A 24,532-nucleotide genomic window follows, 5' to 3' on the forward strand; every position below is an offset into this window, starting at 1 on the left:
AACTATGAGAGAAGGAACACAAACATAGCTGGATAATTGCAATACCTGTCACATAGTTCATATTTTAATTAGTTAAAAAAATAAATGTGGCAGTTTCTCAACAAGTTAAACAGAATGACCATATGCCCCAGCAATTTCACTACCAAGTCTATACCTGAAAGATTTGAAAACAGGTGTTCAAAAAAACTTGTATACAAACATTCATGGCAGCACCACTTAAAACACCCAATAGGTAGAAATAATCCAAATATCCATCACAGACAGACAGAGAGTAGATTGGGGATTGCCAAGAGTTGAGAGAAGAGAGAATGGAGAGTGATTGTTTAATGAGTAGCGGGTTTCCATTTGGGTTGATAAAAAAGTTCTGGAACTAGACAGTAGTAACAGTTGCACAACATTGTCAATGTACTTAATGCCACTGAATTGTACACTTTAAAATGGCTAAAATGGTAAATCTTATATCATGTTTATTTTACTGGAATTTTTTTTTTTTAAATGGTAACATAGCTTCCTGGGGGCATGCACTGAATCAATCCTTCACATTATAATATTTTAAGAGAACAGTTAGCACTATTCCTCTTTGTTTATTTTTCTTTTGGAATTTCATTTCTTTTTCTCACTTAAGCCTAACAAATACTTTATGAACAACTTTCTGGTTCCAAGCATTGGTCTGCATGTTCATCCTTATCATAAACCCACAGCCCTAGAAAAGTCCCAACGTGTAGTTAGAGAGGACACAGGTCCCAGGTCAAGATGGATAACAACAGAACCTCATCATTAGCCCAACAGAAGAGTGATATAATTTTATAATGCACCCCAAAAGTTGGGACCCTTGGCCCATTTTGTCATTAGGGATACTTGACCACTGAAGGACCACCACCATGTTGATGCTATTGTGATATTGTTTTATCATGGGTGTAAAATTGTCGTATCATACCATGTTCAGAGTTCAAAGAAAGGCCTTGCCAGCCCAAACCTTACTGAACACCTGAACATTTCTACTCTATTTAAGGATTCTGCTATTCAGGCCTTTGAAGAAAATAGTCAATCCATAATTCTCCATGTAAATGGGTGAGTGTGGCATCCCAAAAGACACATAACAGAATATCCAAAAATTCATTTATAGTTGGATTTTGCATTTTGGTTTTTCTTTGTTGTCTCTGCTCATTTGCTATCCTAATCATATTTTAGCTAAATGCAATCGTAAATGTGGTATATTCTCTCAAATGACAGATGACAGTAAGAGACAGTCTTATGCGATGGGACGGGCATACTGAGCCAGTCGGATTTAAACTTAGTTGAAAAAAGTCATAAAACCCTAGAAACAGAAAGATCCTTAGGAATAATTTAATTTAACCTTTTCATTTGCATAGAAGAACAAACTCAAATTCAGATATGCTTATTTTCATCCATTATCTATAGCGTGACTATACATTATCTGTTTCTCAGTGTAATTAATAATAGCATCTCTTTTCATTCTCAAAGATGTCCTGGTTTAGGAGATAAGTGTTCATCTGGTCTAGATCTCTTTTGGTTTTGTGGATCCCTTAGATGATATTATACAAACTTAGACCATCTATCCTTTAAAAAATGCATAGATGGGGTGGGGGGGATGGGGTGGCTGGGTGATGCACATTGGGGAAGGTATGTGCTATGGTGAGCTCTGTGAATTGTCTAAGACTGATGAATCACAGACCTGTACCTCTGAAACAAATAATACATTATATGTTTAAAAAAAAAAGAAGATAGCAGGAAGGGAAAAATGAAGGGGGGGAATCGGAGGGGGAGATGAACCATGAGAGATTATGGACTCTGAGAAACAAACTGAGGGTTTTAGAGGGGAGGGGAGGTGGGGGGATGGATTAGCCTGGTGATGGGTATTAAAGAGGGCACGTATTGCATGGAGCACTGGGTGTTATATGCAAACAATGAATCATGGAACACTACATCAAAAACTAATGATGTAATGAATGGTGACTAACATAACATAATAAAATAAAATTTTTAAAAAATGCATAGATGTATACACATATAACATTTGGGTCTAGTTACCAGCAATCTCAAGTTGAGAACCTTTAATGTAGATGTCAGAACCAATAAAACTATACGTTCAACTCCTGTGCACTGCTCAGACCACTAGCTAAGCAATACTGCCTATTAAATCTTCACACCTCAATAAGATAACTCTTATTGCACCCATAAGGCAGGAGACTAGGCTAAGAAGTACCACAACATGGAACAGTAGAGTCAAGACTTGGACTCTGGCCTTCTAACCCTCAGACCTTTTACCATGAGAGGTGCAGAGAGTAGGGTCCTGGATACAGACTCATAGTTTATACCCTGATTGACACTGACTAGTTAGGTGGCCTCAGGCAAACTGACTAACTCACTTTGCCTCATTTTTCTAATTTGTAAAGTGCAGGTGATATTAGAAGTACCCACCTCATTCTGATTTGTGAGGATTAAATAGAATAATATACGAGTGGTACTTGGAAGACTACCTGCAATGTAGTAGTCCCTCAGTAAATGTTAGATATTATTACTAAATAGCATTGCTTCTTTCCATCATGCAAACATGACTAAGTGAACGCTTCTATAGATCAGTGCATGATCCAAAAACTAGGAGTTCAGAAATAATGGAGAATCTAACAAAATAGGAAACTACCTTCAACAGTACACAAGTATTCTCAAAATATTTCATCCTGTAGCAATGGTGATGATATGCATCAGAGACAGGAGAGAGATGCAAGAACATGAAACCCTATGCATCCAGTTAGGGTCAGAAAACTTCAGGGGAGTTTTAGAGAAACGTATAAAACAAAATACCTTGCAACATATATACCATTATCGTGCCATTTTTCTTACAAAAACTGTAACTTCAGCGGACTATCAATATTCAAATCCTGATAATGCAATTCCATCCCTCCTTCCTAAAATTGTTCCCCATCATGTGGTGGCCCACTGTAGCTCTATCTTATTCTACAGGTTTATTAATTTCAAGGTACAGCCTTGGAGGTGGATGTCAGGAACCTGAAGCACTCATACGTAGGAGCTTACTTATTTGCCTATAAATAATGAAGTAACATATTTTTTAGCCAGAGCAAAGTCTCCATTTAAATATAAGACCAGCTTCCTTATCACAGTCACATGGAAGGAGGCAGAACGAAATGAAGAGAGATAATGTTCCAGTCAAATTACATCCTTACATATTCATATAGATTCTTCATTTTCTTCAAATGCCAGACTGTGACTTTGAAATTTTTTTTTCTCAGTTGGGACTCTTATTTGCAATAACGCAAGCTAAAATTTAAATTGCTTGGGCTAAAAGGGGGCTTTATTGATGGACACAATGACTTTGAGGAAACTGGGAAGTGCTAGCTTTTTATGTGTTATTTCTACCTCTCTCCTGCACTTGATTCTTCCCTGAAATTTTTTTCCCCTCAAATTATCTAGCGTAACACTGAAAACACCTCCCTAATTCCTATTTCATATTATAATATTTCCTCAAAATGAATTCCTAGAAAAGAAAAATTTTACTAATATTTTTGCATTCACATAAATAAGTATATGGAAATAAGGGAGATGGATACTTTCCAGAACAACAGAATTAGGGAAGTTTTTTTTAAATTCATTTTTTCTGCTGATTTCTTTGAAATGCTCTATTTTATTTGCAATTAACCACAATAAAAGTTGACTCCATGCCTAAGAACTAATTATAACTTCCTCTTCTTTAAAATCTTTTGCACCTGATAGAAAATAGACTTTCTTTAGTGAACTCCACATTTTATTCACAGGAAATTAGAGTCTAATAAAGAATATTATCATGTGAGTTGTAATCGATATGAATATGAATTGTAAACAGTTGTCCCAAATGAGGCAGATGATTAAATACAAATTAAAGCAGCAGGTCAAGAGAGCTGTGCACCTGAACCACTTTGTAAAGGAGGTTAGGTGTTTCCTAGGGAAGGGCTTAACTAAAAAGGAGGTGATGAAGGAAGACATTTGTGAGATCCTTAGAATTCTGCAGCCTTATCATTCTTGCTAACTCTTTGTTCCCAAAATCCTGAAAGTATATGGTGACCCATAAAGAAAGATTTCAAGTGCAATGTGAAACAGTAAGATGCATCTTCGGGTCTGATGTTCCAGGAAAGGCTAGTGTTTCCTGGAATCTACATTAAACAGGCTATCAAACACCAATTCTGCATTCCCGAAACAAGCAGAGCTCCCACCATCAAAGAGTTTCCATTTCCTTATGAGGAGGCAGAGGCAGATGCTAACAATGCCCTAAAAGTAGTTCCTGCTAGAACAGAGAAAGAGACAAAGCATTGGGAAAGGACATGAGGGAATGATCGCTTCTGTCTTTGGACGTTGATCGCGTCTTCACAAAAAAAGCAAGCAATGATGTGCAAGCAAGTTGCATGGAACAGAAAGCTAGGAAAACAAGGCAGTAAGATTCGGTCATGTAGGAAGAATACCAAGAAGGTTTGAAAGGGCTTGACCTGCTTGAGAAATGATTTGGTCGGGGCTGGCAGAGTCCTGTGTGTATAAATAGGATAGTAACAGGAGATTAATAGAGAAAGGAAATTTTTTTTAACTTACTCATTTTTTTCATCATTCATTTAACAAATATTCATGTAGTACCTCCTCTTTCAGGCACTGAGTTGGCCCTTAAAAATATAATACTGGAGAAGCCTCAGCTCACAGTATATTAACAGAACAAGAGATGCAGATAAATAGCCATCGTCCAATGTGTTTGTGCTTGTAGTCAAGAAAGATATCAAAATCCATAAGATGCAGAGGAAGGGACAAAACCAACCGCAGGTCAGGCTACACTTCAAGGGAACGGTGGTCTGGATTTTAAAGGAAGTTTCCACTCTCACTGGTGCAATGAACTCAGGAAGGAGAGGGTGGGCAGCAGCCTCAGGAAGGAGAGGGTGGGCATACCATATTAAACATCCCCCAATATTAAAATGTAAGTAATTCCTGCAAGCAAAAAAAATTATTTATTCTCTTTTGGAAGTAGTAAAATGAAACATGTAAATGCAGAATAGATGAAGCTCTATGCAGCAAAATTAGAGCAGGAATATATAATTATGAAGTCTATTTCATATTAATGTACTTCCTAATGCCACACAATAGCATCAGAGACTAGTGATATTAAGGGTATCAGGCCCTCTCATAGCTCTGTGGTGTGCCTGTCAGAAACCCTCATCCAGTTCATCTCCATACCCTTTGTTAGCTCGTCTCTAAAGCATTATTTCTTCTTCACATTATGTGTTGACCAGCACATGAACAACAGTGAAATATAATTTAGGTTGTGGAAAATTGTTCTATAATTTTAATATGGAGATGTTATCAAACATGATAGAGGTTAAAAGATTTCTTTTCAAATTCTATGATGAACATTGGTGATAATAAATGTTTCCAGTTTTGTGAAGCTCTTCAGGAAAAAGCAGAAAATTGATCAAGAAGATTCAAGTTCAATTACTATTCCAATGCTTGATTCCTCACTCCTTAAGGTAATACGTTAATAAAAAGAATAGCTTGTACCATCTTTGTCCTCAATCATAAAAAAGTAGTTCATTCCCATTTATCTTTTTTTTTTTTAAGATTTTATTTATTTATTTGAGAGAGGGAATGAGAGAGAGCAAGCACATGAGAGGGGGGAGGGTCAGAGGGAGAAGCAGACTCCCTGCCGAGCAGGGAGCCCGATGCGGGACTCGATCCCGGGACTCCAGGATCATGACCTGAGCCGAAGGCAGTTGCTTAACCAACTGAGCCACCCAGGCGCCCATTCCCATTTATCTTGATAGATGACTAACAAGATGGAGAAAAACAATCTCAAAATATTATTATAGAAAGCTCAAAATATTGACTCAAAAGATTTACTGAGCTTATTAATAGGAGTCTATTCTGATTTCATGTATGTGGGTTTACAAAAACACCTGCTATGTGTTCCACTCAGAACTTTGAGGACTACGTACTAAATACACACAGCATTTGTGCTAGTTTGTTGATTTTCACGAAGCAACTACAACTACGACCTAGATAACCTTGGGACCCACAAGGACCAGCTGAAAAGCAACTACAACTACGACCTAGATAACCTTGGGACCCACAAGGACCAGCTGAAGGAGATGCTATAGCACCAACATTAAATGTGATCACAGAGCGAACATTCCCAGCACATGATCCAAGCACTATAGGACATACCAAAGCAAGGCAAGTCTTCGCCTTCTTCTCAGTAGCAAATAGATCCAGTTTGGGTATTTTTTTTTTTTTAAAGATTTTATTTATTTGAGAGAGAGAATGAGAGAGAGAGAGCACATGAGAGGGGGGAGGGTCAGAGGGAGAAGCAGACTCCCTGCTGAGCAGGGAGCCCAGTGCGGGACTCGATCCCAGGACTCTGGGATCATGACCTGAGCCGAAGGCAGTCGCTTAACCAACTGAGCCACCCAGGCGCCCAGTTTGGGTATTAAAAATATATATTTCACATGGGCTTACACTTGTAGAGGGGGCTGGGGAGCAAGTTCTTAGAGCACTTGTTTTTAGAGACTTTGATAAAGAAACTAAGTGAGCAAGATGAGAGGTGGCATATGTATGTCCTTCCACGTACATGTTTCTCCTGCTGCTTTCTGACTCCTGGAATTTGGATCTTTGGGACTGTCTCCTTATCTTCTCTGAAGATCATTCAGCAAATTAGGAATACTTGTATCAGGCACAGCTCTAACTCAAAAGTTGATCAAGGGAGTGATTTAGGTAGCCTCAATAGTGCCATTCACTTTTTAAAACAGTCACTCAAGAAAACATCTATGAAACAGTGGATGTTTTAAAAGCTCATAGAATAGTGCCTGGAACATAGTAAGTACCCAATAAATATTATTTCTATTTTTTATTGTTATTGTTATTATTATTATCACTGCTTGGCAGTCAGAGAATTAAAGGCAGATTTCAGAGACCTTAGCAAATAGAACAGGATACATTACTATTTCTCCAAATTGCACAGTCAAGAACACTTCACAATAATAGACTATTCCTATTATGGTTCCCAACAGAACTTCCAACAGGATCACTGTGCTACAAGTTCATGTGTTAGATTAGAGGTGAGCAAACTTCTGCTATAAAAGGCCACAGAGTAAAGGTCAAGAGACAGTGTCCCCAACTTTTTGAGCAATTGTTCTTGCTGAAAGACTAACAGTCTCTTTTGCATTTCACATTTAATAATGTAAACACCAGTCTCACCAGGCACACAAAAACAGGCAGTGAGCGGATTTGACCCACAGGCATAGCTTACTGACCCTATGCTTGAGAAACTCCAATGTGTCATATTTTTTATCCTAGGAAAGACACACCCCATATACATACTCACACATACACTTACATGTGAGTGTTTCAAATCTTGGTTATAAATAATTCTAAACATTACATTAATAAGAAAAATAGGATTTGCAACCTTTCGATTTCTTGAACACCTATAAACACTATTGAAACTATGACAACACTCGTACCTTAAAAATTTCAGTTTGAAAACTGCCAGTTTAAATAAAACAAAAATAGACAAACTTTTCTTGTTGTTTCTTTTATTCCCACAATAAAATTTTGTTTTTAAAAAAAAACATAAGTTTATTATTAATCAAATAATTAAATACTGTTTGAAAGATAGTAAGCTGATTCCTTCAGGTAGAATCACCTGACCTGTGTGCCTTTTCACAGCCCCCAAGCCTTAAGGAGTTCTAAAAACTTGAGTTGAGGAAATATTTCAAGAGGAGAGACTGGGATCAGAGCTCCAGTGAAAACCTTTCAAAACTTTATGTACCATACCTTGCACGGTTTATTTCCTATGCCTTGAGAAATCAAAAATAATTGCTGGACTGGGTTTCCTTCCTCTTGTTCTATTTAGGTTTATTGTTTATTCAACAAATATTTAATTCTGCTCTATAATTAGAACCTAGTGTAGTGTTTGGCACATGGTAAAATGTAAATCAGCCTTTTTTTTTGTTCTTTTGCTTATGGGAAGTTTGACAGACAAGAAGCAAGAGAGCAGATAACCCCTCCAAGAATTAGGATACATTTTGATCTAAAGGGAATGAACAAGGTGTAGTGCTAGATGGTCACAGGGGATGGGCCTCCTTTGGATAGAGCAGTTGGTGAAGGCTTCTAAGGCAAGGAGCTGGCATTCAGATGAGGCTTGGAGGACTGAGAGCGAGCAGGCAGGAAACCCACACAGGGAAACTGTTCCAAAACAAAGAAAAGCAAGAGCAGTCCGGAGGCACAATTTTCTGTGCTCAAGAAATTGTCAGAAAGTCATGTGGCCTGAGCAGAGTGAGCCAGGGAAAGAATGGCGTAAGATGGGATAAACAGAGCCTACAGAACATGGAAAGTGATTCAAATACAATTCTGAGAAATTTGAATATCACTCTAAAAGCAGTGGGAAATCACTGAAGAGCACTGAAGCACCTTCGAGAGGTGTCGTTGTAAAACAATGAATTGATCGAAACAATGAAGAGTCCATTTAAACATAGGTTTGCCTTTTTTTTTTTAAACGTTAGTCTTCCTAGTAAAGTCTAATGAATTAAATAGTACTTAGAATAACTTGATTTTACTGCGGACTCTGTACGTGTATGAACACTCATGATTGACAATTTTGAAATCTCTGCTCACATGCCTCATGAGGCTGTGTTGTAATTTTAGTAATCACCATGGTGATTTAACCACCCTTACCAAAGTGAAAAAGACATTGTCATCCCCTGTGATTCCTTGTGCTCTCAATACTGACAGTGTTAGGCAGGAGAAAACAATCCCCAATTTAGAATCATCATGCAGATTTTAGCCCCTCTGGGAAACTAGGGTGTTGGTTGTTGTCACGCCTTCAGACATTAACACTAACTTTTTTAAGCAGTCTTTTTCACTGTAATTATAATGACCACAAGCTGCTAGCATGGAGCAGCATCTAGTCTTGACTATACAAGGCTATACAAGAAACCAGTTTCTCCTCCTCTTTGAGGTGTTCCCAGGGTAAGATCATCCGTTCTTTTATTCACCAACTTTTTCTGGATGCTGTTCTAGGTACTGTAAGTCAAGAGCGAACAAAACAGAACCCCTATCTTCATGGAGCTTACATACTAGTTTGGCAGGAACTATATTTCCGCATAAATATACCACACTCAATTAAATAACCACCTCTCCAAAATTATTGGCCACCTCTCTTCCTTTTTCTTAAACATAAAATTTTTTTCCAGGTCAAGGCACTTGGCTCAAATTAGATCTGTCTGTGCCTCCCAAACGGAAAAAAAGGGACCAAGTTCTAAGGCTGTCTGATCTGAAGGCTGAGCATTCTGGGTCTAACATATCTGGAAGGACAGCAAATTCATCTAACCAATTTCAGGACAAATAGGCAATCTGAGATTCTGAGAAAAGAGCCTGATTAAATGTACACAACAATGTGTTGTTACATTCAGTTAACTACTGAATCAAGGAGTTGGCCCTCTGGTGCTATTCCTGCCACTTCTCAAAAGAAGCTCTTGGTTTGGGGCGCCTGGGTGTCTCAGTCGTTAAGCGTCTGCCTTCAGCTCAGGTCATGATCCCAGGGTCCTTGGATCGAGCCCCGCATCGAGCCCCACATCAGGCTCCCTGCTCAGCAGGAAGCCTGCTTCTCCCACTCCCCCTGCTTGTGTTCCCTCTCTCGCTGTCTCTCTCTCTGTCAAATAAATAAATCTTAAAAAAAAAAAAAAAGCTCTTGGCTTCCCTTTATTTTATAGACAAATGAGGGGAAACTCAGAGAGGTACAGTGACTTGTCCAAAGGCAAACATGTCTAAAGGAACACAACTAGAAATATGACTCATTCTTATTCCCCCTCCCATTCCTCTTTCCACTAAAAAAAAAAAAAAAAATCTTTATGTAGGTGCTTGGTTTACAATATGACCCCTTGATAAACAGGAAGTCTATTAACTTACATGAAGGAATTTCATGGGATTCATTCCAGAGAATGGCAACTTTTCTTGAAGTATTGTAATAACAGTAAAAAAGATGGTCACAAAAACTGACATAAGTAGGAAAAAATGTTAATTAAGGTAAAGAAAAGACGAAGGGATAACTAAATAGCTAATACTGAGAAACTCATCTTAGTGGCTGCTAATATATGTTTTAAATCATAGTAAGTGTTTTTGAAAAACGAGTGCTGTCCCTTACCTAAGAATAATAAACAGTAAAACAGAGTACAAAAACCTATACACGTGTTATTTCACTTAACAGTACTTGAAAACTGCTATTCCTCACTCATCAAGAGAACATATTTTTCCCAGCAGTCAGGGTTAGATGCTAATTCCTACACATTCAAAAAGAGAAAGCCAGACATATGATCAGACACAGGCTCAATGCAAATTGAGATACCTTATTCATGGGCACAAACTGTACTTGTAATCCTGGTTAGCCTGAGATTTGGCTCCCTTAGCACCACACCATAGAGTCTGCAGAGTCAAGTCCAAGAGAAGAGGCAGGCAGCAAGAAGCAGGAGGCTGAAGACTCAGCCCCACTGGTTATTTTAGGTTCTCCCTGAAACCGTGCGTGGATGTGGTCAGTGCCGACTCTTAGTGTCCGCAGGTGGGGGAAAGGCCGGCTTAACTGTAACACAGGTATAATCTGAACTTAAAACTCCTGTGGTCCCTGAAACTCGGCCAGATTACTGGAGAAAGTAATCTGTGCAGTGGATTTATGAGCACGGGGTTTCTCTGAGAATTTTATCTACTACATACAGTGAATCTCCACGAATGCACGAATGGGATATGCTCTGCAATTTCCCAAACTGATTTGAAACAGACTCCTTCTGTTTTCTGACACATGTTAATAAATGAAACACTTTCTGGATCATTAAGGGACGCGTGAATAATATAATGAATTCAACAAGCCCTCGATCACTAAATGCTCACGAGATATGCAATATTCTGTGTGGACAGAGGATTTGTTAATCAGTAATCCTATTAATCAAAGAGAAGGACAGGAGCAGAAGTTCAGTACTACTCTTTGGCACTCGATGGCCCAGAGCTGATTCTTTTACCCCAAATACTGGTAGTCAGGGAGAAGACAACTGCCCTCTCCTCTACCTCTTACCTGTCTGTAAAGAGATTTTCTCCTTTCATATGATTAGTATCATGGAAGAGAAATGTAATTTCTGAGGCAAGCAGAGGCCTCCTGCATTCTAATGCAAAGATAAACAGTTGTCTAAGGAAGGAAGCCTTTTGTGTTTGGGGTTGCAGGTCAAGAGAATTAGGTGCACTCTGTGCACAAAGAGAAACATTCTAACTGCTCTGACCACATCTAACATTGATTCGTGGACTACGGGACTTCGGGGGCTCCTGAGCCCACCCTCACTGGTCTAAGCGGTAGCTGCAGAATTGCAGCATTGTATCACCAATGGGCCATTTGAGTCCATCACAAAACCTGCTGAATCAGAATCTGCATTTTCACAAGGTCCCTATGTGATCTGATGTGCTCGGAAGCTTAAAAAAAACACAATTAATGGGCCTCTGAGGAACCTCTGAGAAAAATCTTCTTTAGAGAACAATGTTTCATCCTGAGCAGCTGCAGGATCTTTGGCAAGGGAAAGCGGCCAGAATTTGTGCCCTAGTTCACCTGACTTCCAAACCTCCGTGCTTCTCATTGGGAACCACTGTTGCCTGTTTGTGTTAAGTATCTAAATTCTTGAGCCTTTGCCCTCCCACCTGTGAGATGAGGATAATCATACTCGACCCTTAGAATTCCATGGTGAAATTTATAAGATTATATAAAGTTCTTGTTTATAAGATAATATAAAGTTCATCATTCTTGTACCAAGTGGCAGAAATCCAGTGTAAAACAGACTAAGCAAAAGGGGCTTTTATTAAGAGTATTGATCCATGACATGGTTTTAGTCTGATTTACAATCTCCCCACCCCAATAAGCCCGGGACTCTCCCAGTTTCAGCACTGGAAGTCCCCTATCCTAGAAAATCCCACGGTTGTGGGCAAACTGGAACAGTTGGTCACTGTAGTTCAGCTTTGTATACTGCCCTATTCTGAGTCAGTAGATGAAAAGCATGACTCCTAATTATTTTAAATTCTCTATCTTTATAAATTACTTCAAATCCTCCTGTCTCACGTCTGTCTATTGCTACATCTTTCTCTTTCTCTCTAAGATTATTTCCCCTAAGGAAAACAAATATGGGCATGAATCCGGACACCAAACCAACGAGCTGACTGGGGAAAAGCAATGCCATGATTTAGGCACACTGATGCTATGTTTTTATTCGTTTCCCGTTAGCAGCAACCCTCACAGCTTTCAGGGACAAACACCAGGACCAACCTGAAAACCTTCTAGGATGTGCAGAACAAAAATATCAGGCTAAAACAAATAAGCAATTCTGGTCTGGGAATGCAGTCTGGGATTTGCCCTTTCAAAGGGCAGCGGTCTAACAGCTTGTTAGTTAGCCTTTTTAAAGGCCAGCAACCAGGAAAGTAGACCACGGGGTGTGGGTCACTCCACAGAAAACAAGCCACGCTCCTGTGGCTATTTGCAATGCAATAAGAAGCCTCTGGTCCACGAGTAAACCCAGTTACTCTCTCTCGGTCAGAGGCACCAGAATGGAATTTCAAAATATTGTTGTAACTCCGGAAATGCACGACCTGGGAACAATTTTTTAGGCTTCTATTCCAAGGAAATAAACCCAACTATCAAGAAAAGGCATTTATATACAAAAATGTTCGTTTTCAGGGTGATCCAGAAATTTTTAGCCAGCAGAATAATTACATAAACAATAGCTGTATCAGAGTTACCACAAGAGTAAAAGTAACAATGGTTGGGCACGGTGATACGTTCCATGCCTATTAAATAGCCTACCTTACCTAATCCTTACAATAACTCCTTAGGGTAAGCGCTCTGTTCCACCCTCATTTTATTCATTGAGGCTTAAAGGGATCAAAATGAATTGCCCAAATTCACACAGTTCGTAAGTTGCAGACAGAGGATACATATCAAGGTCTTTTGGATTCCGGTGTCAAAATTGATCTGCTCTGAAATACTTTTTTAAAAAAATTTGAATATGATACAAACTGAATATTCTTCATCCTTTCCAATAAGAGTAGCATATGTTCTACCCAAACTCTGTCTATATTTTAGTAGGATGTTTTTGTGTCCTGGAAACAATTATTTCTTTCATTAAACATAGTATTTCAGTAACAACAATGACTAAAATCCACATATCCTAATGTTAAATATCTTAATTAATCTAAAATAGCTATCTACAATGATTTCTAAACCTAATTTTTACATTTTCTAAGTCCATCGGCCAGCATAGAATGTGCCTCTAGGTTTTATTTTACTCTCCATTTATCCTCTGTTTAGAAGATGTATTATCTTTAAATAAGAAGGCAAATGTTATTTGAGCAAAGGCTAGGGACACATTCTGTGCCCTTAATACAAATAATTTTAAGCAATTTGACAGATAGAGTGCCATTACATCATTTCAGATACTAATGGGCATAATAATTCTTCAACTTCCTCCTGAAAGAGGGCTCTAAAATTAGACAGCTGAGTGAAAAGGAAATGTCAAGTTATTTATGGATTCCGTTGCTATTTAATGACAGATAGATGGATGGTGGTCCCTTTGTGGAACCATGTGTCTAGCTTGCCCTTGCCTAGTAAGAGTATTGGCTCCTTTTTTGCTGAACAGCCATCTTCTTCCATTCTTCAGGTAACCCTACCCAGATTTCTTTTGGAAATCACCCTTCCTTGATCTTGTGCTCATGGCTCAGGGAGGCTGACTTATCCCGAGCCCAAGGGGCAGCCTTAGGATAAAAACCAACATAATCAGAGCCTCTTATCTTCTGACCACAGGTAATTTGGGCAGTCAGAGCCAACAAGACTCACTTCTGAGACTTGTGTTAGAACATCTAGGAAAGAGAAGATATTCCCACTCAGAGCTTGCCAAATTCATAGGAAAGTAAATTTCATGCAGCCGCAATGCCTTGCCTCCAGAAGTTTACTGTCTATGCAATTCCCTCTATGGCATGTGTCTAACAAGAGAAATCCTGATCGCAGCCGAAGGACAATCTTACTAACTTAATAATCCAATTCAGCGACCATGAGAATTAAAATAAGGTTGTACTCTGGAGCGAACCTACCCTTTAACCAATATAAATTATCAATTTATCAACAAATATTCAAACCAAATGGAGATTTTCTTCATCATTGTCCTGTCATATAAAAACCCTAGTGAATTAACAAAGCAAGCATCAAAATCCATTTTTATCTTCCTCCCTAGCATCCACACTAGATTGTATTTATAGATCTGAAAACTCATTTTGCATAGAAGTTGTCGAGTGTTTGCATTGAACTGCAAACTTAACTCAAAGTGTTAAAAAAAAAAAAAAAAGGCAGGACTGGAGAGGTAGAAGGGCATTAGAGGTCATCTCGCCCCCCAGGAAATTTCCCAGGCCTCACAGTTAGCCGATGCAAAGAAAATGGTCTCCGCATCTTCAAGCCAGAGGTCTTTCCATAGCATTAGAAAATATTTTATCCTGCCACTGAAGCAGCTAGCTTCAGTGAAACATAAAGATAACACCTACACAAAAACATGACATTGTGGAATGTGTGTTCATTTTTGTAAAATGCACAGTTCTATCATGCATTTGGATGCTTCCTTGAATCAGAATATGTTCCCTGTACTTGCGACATACTTCATACATATCTCCTTGGAGATCTAGGAGTCCTATTTTGGATCACAGCTCAAATTTAGGTCCTTTCTCTGACTCCTGACAATAATTTCTTGTATTATTCACTGTCTTATGCCACAGCTATTTATGGATGGGCATGTATGTCTCCCTACCAGAATGCAAGGTATTTATTTGCTTTAGAGATTTCTGTCTCTAGTGAGTAACACAACCCAGTGTGTTGAACATAGTAACCACTGTATATTTGTTAGCTATTAACAATATGAAGATTAGCATATGCTAAGAACTATTCTACATAATATAAATACACACAGTCATTGCATTTAATCCTCACTTATAGGTACTGTTATCAACATCCCCTTTTTATATGCAAGAAAACTGACACATAAGTTATATAGAGAGCTAGTAAGAGACGGGACTGGGATTTAAGCCCAAAAAATCTGGATCCACCGTCCATGATTTTTCCACAATAATATAATGTCTCAATGCATACTTTTCAGCATATTATGTGATATGCAGTTTGAAATTATAAAATGTAGTATGTGTAGTACAGATAATGAATTCAATGCAAATAGAAACTGACTCATGTAGGAACTCTCTTATATATTTTCTAAGAAGTCTGAATGTTTCATTAGCATGTGCTTATAGATACTAGTTGGCCAATCATTGTTAGACGAATGGATTCACAAGTAAATAAATGAAACCCACAAAAGCTGTGTAAATTGAAGAAGAATGGCAAAAAGTCATTTAAAATCCTGCCTGAAAAATAAGTGTTATATTATCAAAATTTCAAAAGTCTCTATTTCTGTGGTCACTGTGCATTATTTGTATAGGAAAATGAGATCACAAAGTATCAGAAGAAGGTCACAGAAACACAAGTCCCGAGGCTAATTCTTTGCATCACGCAGGTTTAGAAAAAGTTCCTCATTTCTTTGCACTTTAAATATTTAATCTTCTCCTTAAAAAGATCTCATTGGTCTAGCATAAATCCAGGCTGAAATGTTAAATTAAAAAGTATGTCAACACAATATTAAGTGTTCATGTCATTTCTTCTAGATTTCATTTACCGAGTATTTTCTAGATACAATTTTCTGATTAAAATGAAGCTGATTAAAAATAAATTAAAAGTAAATATGCACAGATTGTTTTCTATTATGATCTTGGTTCAGAAGTACAGAAATAGGAATGCTTTATTCTGCTCAACCTCATGCTGGCCATACTGGTGGAACCTTGATAATAACATGCAGCCACTGGGAGTCCTTGGCCCATTGAACTGCAGACACGAGGACCACCAGAGGTTATTTGAATCAGATAACGTTTTGTAACTTTCAGATGTGGACCTGCATGGTTGTAACCAAACACCTGACATCCTCATGTCCTTAAAATCCCAGGTAGAGATAGTAGTCAGTGATTTCAAGGATTGGTATAAAGTTACTGTTGATGTTTGGAGTTAAAGCAAGGATTTAACTTGAAAGTTATAGGGGAAAAAAATTAAAGCTTTGCATACAGCCTTACCCTTGTACACCGGACACAGACACACTCTCCCATGGCTTAGAATTTAAAAATCTGTACTCTCTTCTATGACACTGATAACTCTGGGCCTCTCAACATTACAAAAGACTGTACACTGGGAACAATATATTCCATGTCAAAAATAATTGCTCTTTGGATGGTCACTGGGAGTTAGAAACTTGCCTGTTGTACAGCAAGTTGCATTTATCTCTGAACTATGACTGAGCACTGGAGAGTCCATCTGACCCAATGAAACTTGTTTCTGGAAGTGTACAAGTATATCAAATTATAGCAGATCAGCTTGAATCCATGCACCTCAGATCGTTTTCCCCCAGAACTGTTTTATTTTCCAAAAAAAAATTCTTTCCATTAATTCACTGAAGTGAATGTAGCACATGTTTTTGGCCGTTCTAGTTATTGTTGCTGATATTCCATTCCAAGCGATGTATCTTAACATCACAATTTTTAAAAACAGTCAAAGTTATTGGCAGGATATCACAAATATTCAGAATCATAAGGAGATTTATTGGTTGTGAAATTCAACCTCTCTGTGCTTGTATTTGGTATTACAAAGTCTATATAGTAATGCTTTAAAAACAAGAGTAACATGTTCTTGAGAGGTGAAAGTACTGTCTCAAGAATTCGTAACCTTCCCCCTTCTTTTCTGAAGTTAAATAATATTCAGCACTAGGATGTAGTGGATGAATGTCCTCTTGGCAGAGCAATTAGGATGACAAATACCCTCCTCTTCACTGACGACATGGTGTCTTCAAGTTGCAACAGTTCCTGAGTCCTAATTACTGCCAAGAAGAGGTCAATATCCACTCTGCCAAGATTAATATTGTGGTTTTTGGCAGACATTCTTCACAACTCAAGCAGGCATCCTCAGTCGCCTCATCCAGCCAGTGAATCGGTTCAGTCACAGAGGGGATCCGGTCTACTGTGTGGCTCAGAGGAAAAGGAAGGTGTTCATATAGCAGTGACACGAACCAGACCCAGGCAGTGGCTGGGTTTGTCACTGTGTAATAACTGGGTCCCAGAAGGAAGTGGGGCGTTGGGAGGGAGGGAAGATTTTGTGAAGTTTGCCAAATTCCATGCTATAAGTACATCCAGCTGCCTCTTTCAAGCTACCAACATAGCATCAGTGGGTCTGCGGAACAATCAGCTCTTGTGAGTGGCTGAATATATATCCAAAAATCCGTAAGTAGGGGCACCTGGGTGGCTCAGTTGGTTAAGCGGCTGCCTTTGGCTCAGGTCATGATCCCAGGGTCCTGGGATCGAGCCTCGCAGCGGGCTCCCTGCTCGGCAGGGAGTCTGCTTCTCCCTCTCCACTCCCCCTGCTTGTGTTCCCTCTCTTGCTGTCTCTCTCTGTGTGTCAATTAAATAAATAATCTTTTTAAAAAATCCATCAGTAGATGAAAAATGGCCAGTTGTGATAAGTGCTACAAAGAAAGATTTTGTTAGAATGTTAGTACAAAGAAGTGTACAACAGGAGTATTTTTCCTTGACAGCGAAGTCCATGGAGGAGTAGCAGATGCTGTGGTTCTTTCCCACCCCCTCCCCCACCATATCCCACGGGCACTCACCAATTTATTATATGTTAATAGCATTCTACTACAAACACCTGCGACTTTCCGTCTAAGGGTGGTCCTTCAGCCCCCACGTGGGGCAGACATGATGTGCCAGGGAGATAATGCTCGAGGGCAGCCTTCAGAGCAGGAGGATAAACATCCCAGTCCCTTGCCCCCAGGTGGGACAACTCTGCAATGTGTTCCACACCATCTCTCAGAAATCTCCAGCAGCCTTGAGCCTCAGGTGCTCACTGAGGTCACCTGCTCAGTAATGCTCCTTCTGTTCATGGTATGCCTTATATCCTTTCCTACCAGTTCTTCCTAGAATCTCCTCCTAAAGAAACTACCTGCACTCCAAATCCTTGTCTCTGAGTCTGCTCTATGGGCAGTAAGCCGAAGACAGTAATCTTTTCTACAGAAATAGAGATCAATATAGAGAAAGAGTAAGAGATAAGGAGTAGAAAAGGGAAGGATGTTCCAGGCAGAGGGAAAGGTATGGAAGAATTCAACACACATACCTTTCTGTAACACAACACACACCTTCCTAAAATTCACCATGCTATGCAAAAGAGCACAATATAAAGTGCAGGACTTATGGGGAAAATGCAGTTAAAGACAAAGTATTCAAAAACTTCAGGAGAGGAATACAAAGCTGATAGGAACCTGAGAAAAGAGTTTTTTCATGATAATGGTTAAAAATACACAAACTGAGGGTTCTAGAGGGGAGGGGGGAGGGAGGATGGGTTAGCCTGGTGATGAGTATTAAAGAGGGCACGTACTGAATGGAGCACTGGGTGTTATACGAAAACAATGAATCATGGAACACTACATCAAAAACTAATGATGTAATGTATGGTGATTAACATAACATAATAAAAAAAAATACACAAACCATTTGTGAAAGTGGCCATGAGAAAGATTGCAGCTCATGACTTATTGGAATCTGTGGGAGTTTATCAGAATTTGCAGCCTTGCAGATTTAAATCTTGGAGCATGTGTTTCTGCCTTTAAGGTATATGTCTTTTGAGGTTTGCATTTGTAATAGACATCCATTTCTTCAAAATTGATGACTTAATCCAATGAATACCTTCTTCAATGAACTTCTGTCTCCCCACTGGCAATTCCTTTTGGGGTTTTCTCATCTGCACTCCCAGCTTCGCTCAACAACCGAAGGCTTTGGAAATTGCAGCAAAGTTTGAAACCAGCAAACCAGTCACGACTAACACTAAAAGGAGCCAATTCTGCAGGATTATATGATTTCATTTAACGTCTTCATATACAGACAGTGCTTTCTCTTTGATTGTGAGAAAGGTGGTTCCTGATTTTTTTCTTCTCTCTTTGGTCTTCAATCCATATGCTTAAACAGTCTTTCCATTTCTTTTATCTCTTTAGGCCATGTTCTTATTGACTTCACAGGACTTGAGGTCATACACCTTTCCTTTATTTTCATGGCATTATCTCTGATGGTCCCCAAAGTGCATTCCTTTATGCCTGTTGCTCAAGAGATATCACATGTTCTCATTTCTCTCAATACTTAAAGCTTTCCTTTGGCATGCATTGCTTAGTGATTTCGACCCAAGACACTAACACATGTTTGGGATGATGAATGAGTGTTCTGATTTTAATGTAGAGAAGTTCACAAATAGAAAAGAAGAGCAAAATACAACATTGCAGGATATCACATGTAGTAAGCCAAGGTAGCCCATAGATGTTTGAGGGTTTTCCGTGTATGTGCGATTTTTGTGTCTGTCAGCTCGGTATAGTTTTCTGCATTCACTCAGTGTTTCTCACAAATGAAATTGCACATAAGTAAATGCAAAGTTCACATCATGCTCAAATTGTTCCCTAATATATCAATCATGTTGGTACAAATTCACATTTTCAAAACAAGCATTATAGCAGTGTATGTGTATGTGTGTGCGTGTGTAATAGAAAATGAAGTGTTAATTGCAGATCTGGGTCAACAAAATAAAGAAAACAAAGAAAATGATATGCCACCTGATTTCTCTGCTAAAATATTGGTCTCTTTCAATTTATTTATGTTAAGGAAATGTTTCTTGTTTTAAATGAGGACAGCAAAAGCGATATGCTTCTCATCTCCAATACTTTGAAATTATAAAGAGAGTATAGAGATGCATACTAAAGGAAATCAGAATATCAGTATTTCTGGTAAAGTTGAACACTGTTCCATTTGTCCAACACGGGAGCCAATGTATGAACATTGTCTTAGGGCAAGTTCCCTGGAAGCAGAACATGAGATGTGGATTCATGTTCAAGTGACTTATTAAGGGAGTCCTCTCCAGAAGAGACACAGAAGGAAGGGAAGAGAGCAGAACAGGGGTGGGGAAGAAGCCGAGTAATGATGTGGTTTTACATTGGTCGAACTTTAGCCTAATCCCCCTGGGAACTCTGAAGTATACACTGCATCGCAGATTCTGTCCCAACTCTTCGCAAGGATGCTGGGCATTTGAATCTACAACAGTCAACCATTGGCCATGGGCATAGGGAGGGGACAAAACTCCAAGACACCTCTAGGAAAGGCTGCCCAGTCACCCAGAGCAGCCCTCCACAGGAAGCTGTAAGGATGAGCCATTAGCAGCAGCAAGTACAGTAGCTGATGGATGGATGCATCAAACAGATAAAAGGCATCCCAGAAAATCTGAGTAGCGTACCAGCAAGATCTGCTACAGAAGGGAAGCACTATTTTTGAGGGCTATGTGTCAGAATCCAATACACTATTTTATTCAAACTTCCCAATTATCTTGCATGATAGACATGATTCTCACTCTTTTACAAATAATTGTAAGGCTCTTAATGTTTAAGCAATTCATTCACTACCACACATTAGTTAATGTGAGAATCTATTACATAATCTTTTCAACCCACAGCTCATTGTTTTCTGCATAGTAATGTTATATTACATGTTTGGGTTTTTTTGAGGTTTTTTTTTTTATTTGCTATGTTTGGTGTTAACCATAGATCGTTCTTGAAATGAAAGCTTATGCAGAAACCCACTACATAAAACATGAAGTAGAAGTCACTCTTGTTAGAAATGCAAATCTAAACTACAGTGCGATGTCATCTCACACCTGGGGAATGCCTAAAATCAAAAACACAAGAAACAACAAGTGTTGGTGAGGATATGGAGAAAACAGAAACTTTGTGTACCATTGGTGGGAATGCAAGTTGGTGGAGCCAATGTGGAAAACAGTATGGAGGTTCCTCAAAAAGTTAAAAATAGAACCTCCCCACAATCCAGGAATCACACTACTGGGTATTTACCAAAAACATACAAAAACTAACTCAAAGAGATATATGCACCCCTATGTTTATTGCAGCATTATTTACAATAGCCAAACTATGGAAGCAGCCCAAGTGTCCATTAATACTCATCCATAAAAAAGTGAAATCTTGCCACTTGCAACAACATGGATGGAGCTAGAAAATACAATACTAAGTGAAATAAGTCAGAGAAAGACAAATACCATATGATTTCACTCATATATGGAACTTAAGAAACAGAACAAATAAGCAAAGGAAAAAAAAGAGAGAGAGAGAGACAAACCAAGAAATAGACTCTTAACTGTAGAGAAAAAACTAATGATTACCAGATGGGAGGCGGGAGGGGGGATGGAGGAAATAGGGGACGGGGATTAAAAAGTACACTTACCATGATGAAAAAACTAAAACAAAACAAAATGATAAAAAAGAGGTAAATAATTAAATAAATAAGTCACTCTTCCTATATATCCATCCCAGCCTGCCCATATGAAACAACTATCACACCCCGTGGAGATATGATCCTCCATGGATTTCCTGTGTTTCCTTCATCTTCTGAGCAAAAGCATTGACATGTTTTATTCTAGACTATCTTTGCAAAGATATTGGTATAGCAAACATCCTGGGAAGATAAAGATAATGTCTCTCTCTCTAGAGCAGAAGGTAGATTTGTCTCCTGAACAGAGAGCCTCTGGAGCAAAGATTGGAAAGGTTTGCTAGCACCACCCCTTATGAGATTGGACATTTTCCTAATCTCAGCTGAGACACAGACCCACTGTGTATGTAGCATTCACCTCTGCACTGTCCCATAGCATTTGGGGACAAGGGAAACCAGAGTGAACATAAAGCTCATGTTGTGTCTGTTGTGCTGAGAGTAATAAAGTCCTTTGTCTCTGACCCAGAAGTCTTGTGTCTTCTGCCAGCATCTGTGAAACTGTGACAAATTAAGTTATTAACTTACATGGAGGATAAAATCTCAGACATTTCCCAGTTCCTAGCATACCATCTGTTCAGATAGGTAATACTTAAATAATACTCACCAACCAGCATTGCTCAGTAATGAAGTTTCTGGATTTCACCAGATAATCCAGTTAGAAATTGGTGCTCATTATCCCCTCAGATATTGCAAACCAAACTGGCATCCAAGAGAAACCTGAGGAAGGACCCAAGCCTTTGACAGTCATATAAACACCCAGGCATGCCAACAGCCTACTGATGTGACGTTTCAAAATGAAACAATTTGGAACAAAGCTGGCAGACACAATGGCACCCTCAAAAGCTGTGAAGGGTATTTGGCCATTTAGGCTACTTACTGGAGAATGCAGTGAGAGTTTGGGTTTAACTGGATCTCCTAGTGTTTCTACTCTGTGTGAGTTCCCTTTATAAAATCACTGCACAGTGTGATTTTGAGAATTAGAAGAAACACAGATACTCGAGGCTCTGTTAAAATATCAAGACAGGGGAGTCTTCAGTAGGAACTGCAATACTCACAAAAGCTAGGGACAGTTTCAGAGAATGAATATATGGAGCATGTATTATACTATGTTAATATTCACTGCATTCAATATTTAAAGCATTATATCAATTGGATTCAATGTCCAATACTATTATCTATACCTATAGCTCTGCACAAAAGCTTCTGTTGCTTATTGAGAATTCTAAGATGTTAGGTATATGATGGTCTTCCTTTTCAGTTTGTGAAGCATGTAGCAAATGAAAGAGATATTCATATGAATACAAATACTGACATAAATATATATATAATATTGGATATTGATACAAATATGCATAAAAACATAAGTTGATATGTCAACATAAATTAGTAATTAATAATTGTTAATACTAATGATATTGAATAATAAATATAACAATAATTCACTATAGTTGGTATAAATAATAATAACACTTATGGATCATTTACCATATGCCTAGTGCTTTGCTATGATTTTTACCTACATTCTCTACTTGACTGTAACCACAACCAGTGAGAAAGTCTACATATAAAAAAAGTGCACCTGAGAGGTATCAGTTATATAACCTGGCCAAGGTCACATAGCTAGCAAGTGGTATAGTTAGTACTGAAATCTGGTCCTCTTCAGTTCCAGAATCTATGATTTTAAGCACTTCCTCACAGCATTTGGCAGGACAGCACATAAACCGTCATTAAGATAATCAGTGGTACTAATATTAATATTAAGAATACTAGCATGGAAGCATATATGGAATAAAGCTTGTTCAGGTTACCTCTCTCTTGACTCCAGATGGCCCATCTTTAAAAGATAAGAATGGATTTTATAATCTGTAAAGCTCATTTCTGGCTTTAATCTTCTGAGAGTCTGTGCCATTTGCTTCTCCTCTATATTGATTTGAGCTTATACATCCTCATTCCATCAGCACTTCAGTGCTTATTCACTGCCTCCCTTAAATGGTCTTCATCAGATTCATCCAAAACCCCTTCGCTTATTGGCAGGCCTCTGTTCCCATGCCCTTCATCTGCTTTAGCCCCAGATGATGAAAATAAAGTGCCCTTTTATAATTTTTCCAAAGGAGCTTTCTTTTTCTTACACTTTGAAAGGAGAACTTCTTTTGGAACTGCTTTGGTGGACGGTGTGGAGTATTTCTGAACAGATGCGGCATTGTCTTCAAGGAAAGGGTCAGCTTTGTTTATTTGGAGACGACTCTGACCCTGATCACAAGGGGTTACCTGCTAAGTATACTATGGATGTTATTTCTAACACCTGGAGAGTCGGCATGGTGACCCAGAAACATGAGGGAACCCCAGGGGAGTGGCTGTGAACAACCTTCTCTTTTGTGATTTTCATTTTTCATTATGTTTGACATTTTTGAAGCTGAGCTTTTTAAGAAATATGAGTTTTAGAAGAACAGACTGGGGATACATTTCAAGGAAATGTAGAGCAGTCACAAAAGAAAACAAGTACAGTAGAAAACATGCCCATTTGAGATGGGAAATGCTGTGTACAGTGTCTTCTATTTCCTATTAGCCAAACCGAACGTCCATGCGTTGTTCTTAGAACCTTAAGAAATAAACAGATCGTCAAATTGCATTTGCCTTTTGTTTGTGGTGAACACCCAAAAAGTTAGCTGTCAGCCTAGTGTTGGATGTTTCCAACTACAGAACCCAGCCTGCACAGCTGACAAATTTCAAAGCAACTCTCACTTTAGGTATTAAGATGGAATCTCTGCTCTCTATATTAGTACAGCTAAAAGTTATTGATCTGGCAATTTAGTTGTGATATTGTTTTCATTCTTCCTTCGATATGAATGTTCCAAAACTTGACAAATAGGAAAATGGTTATTTACCTTTCAAAAACCTATTTTTATCCTAGCCACCTCTTTTTATGGAGAGACTGTTATAAAAAATGAAAGGTTAAAGCTACCTGTCCACTCAGAGCATAGAAAATATAAGGATGATTACATCCATTCTTTTGTAAATGTATTCAGTGACC

This window comes from Mirounga angustirostris, unplaced genomic scaffold, assembly GCF_029215605.1.
Source record: "Mirounga angustirostris isolate CCGP_5_RB_7025 unplaced genomic scaffold, mMirAng1.0.hap1 SCAF_16, whole genome shotgun sequence".
In the NCBI taxonomy this organism is placed as follows: Eukaryota; Metazoa; Chordata; class Mammalia; order Carnivora; family Phocidae; genus Mirounga; species Mirounga angustirostris.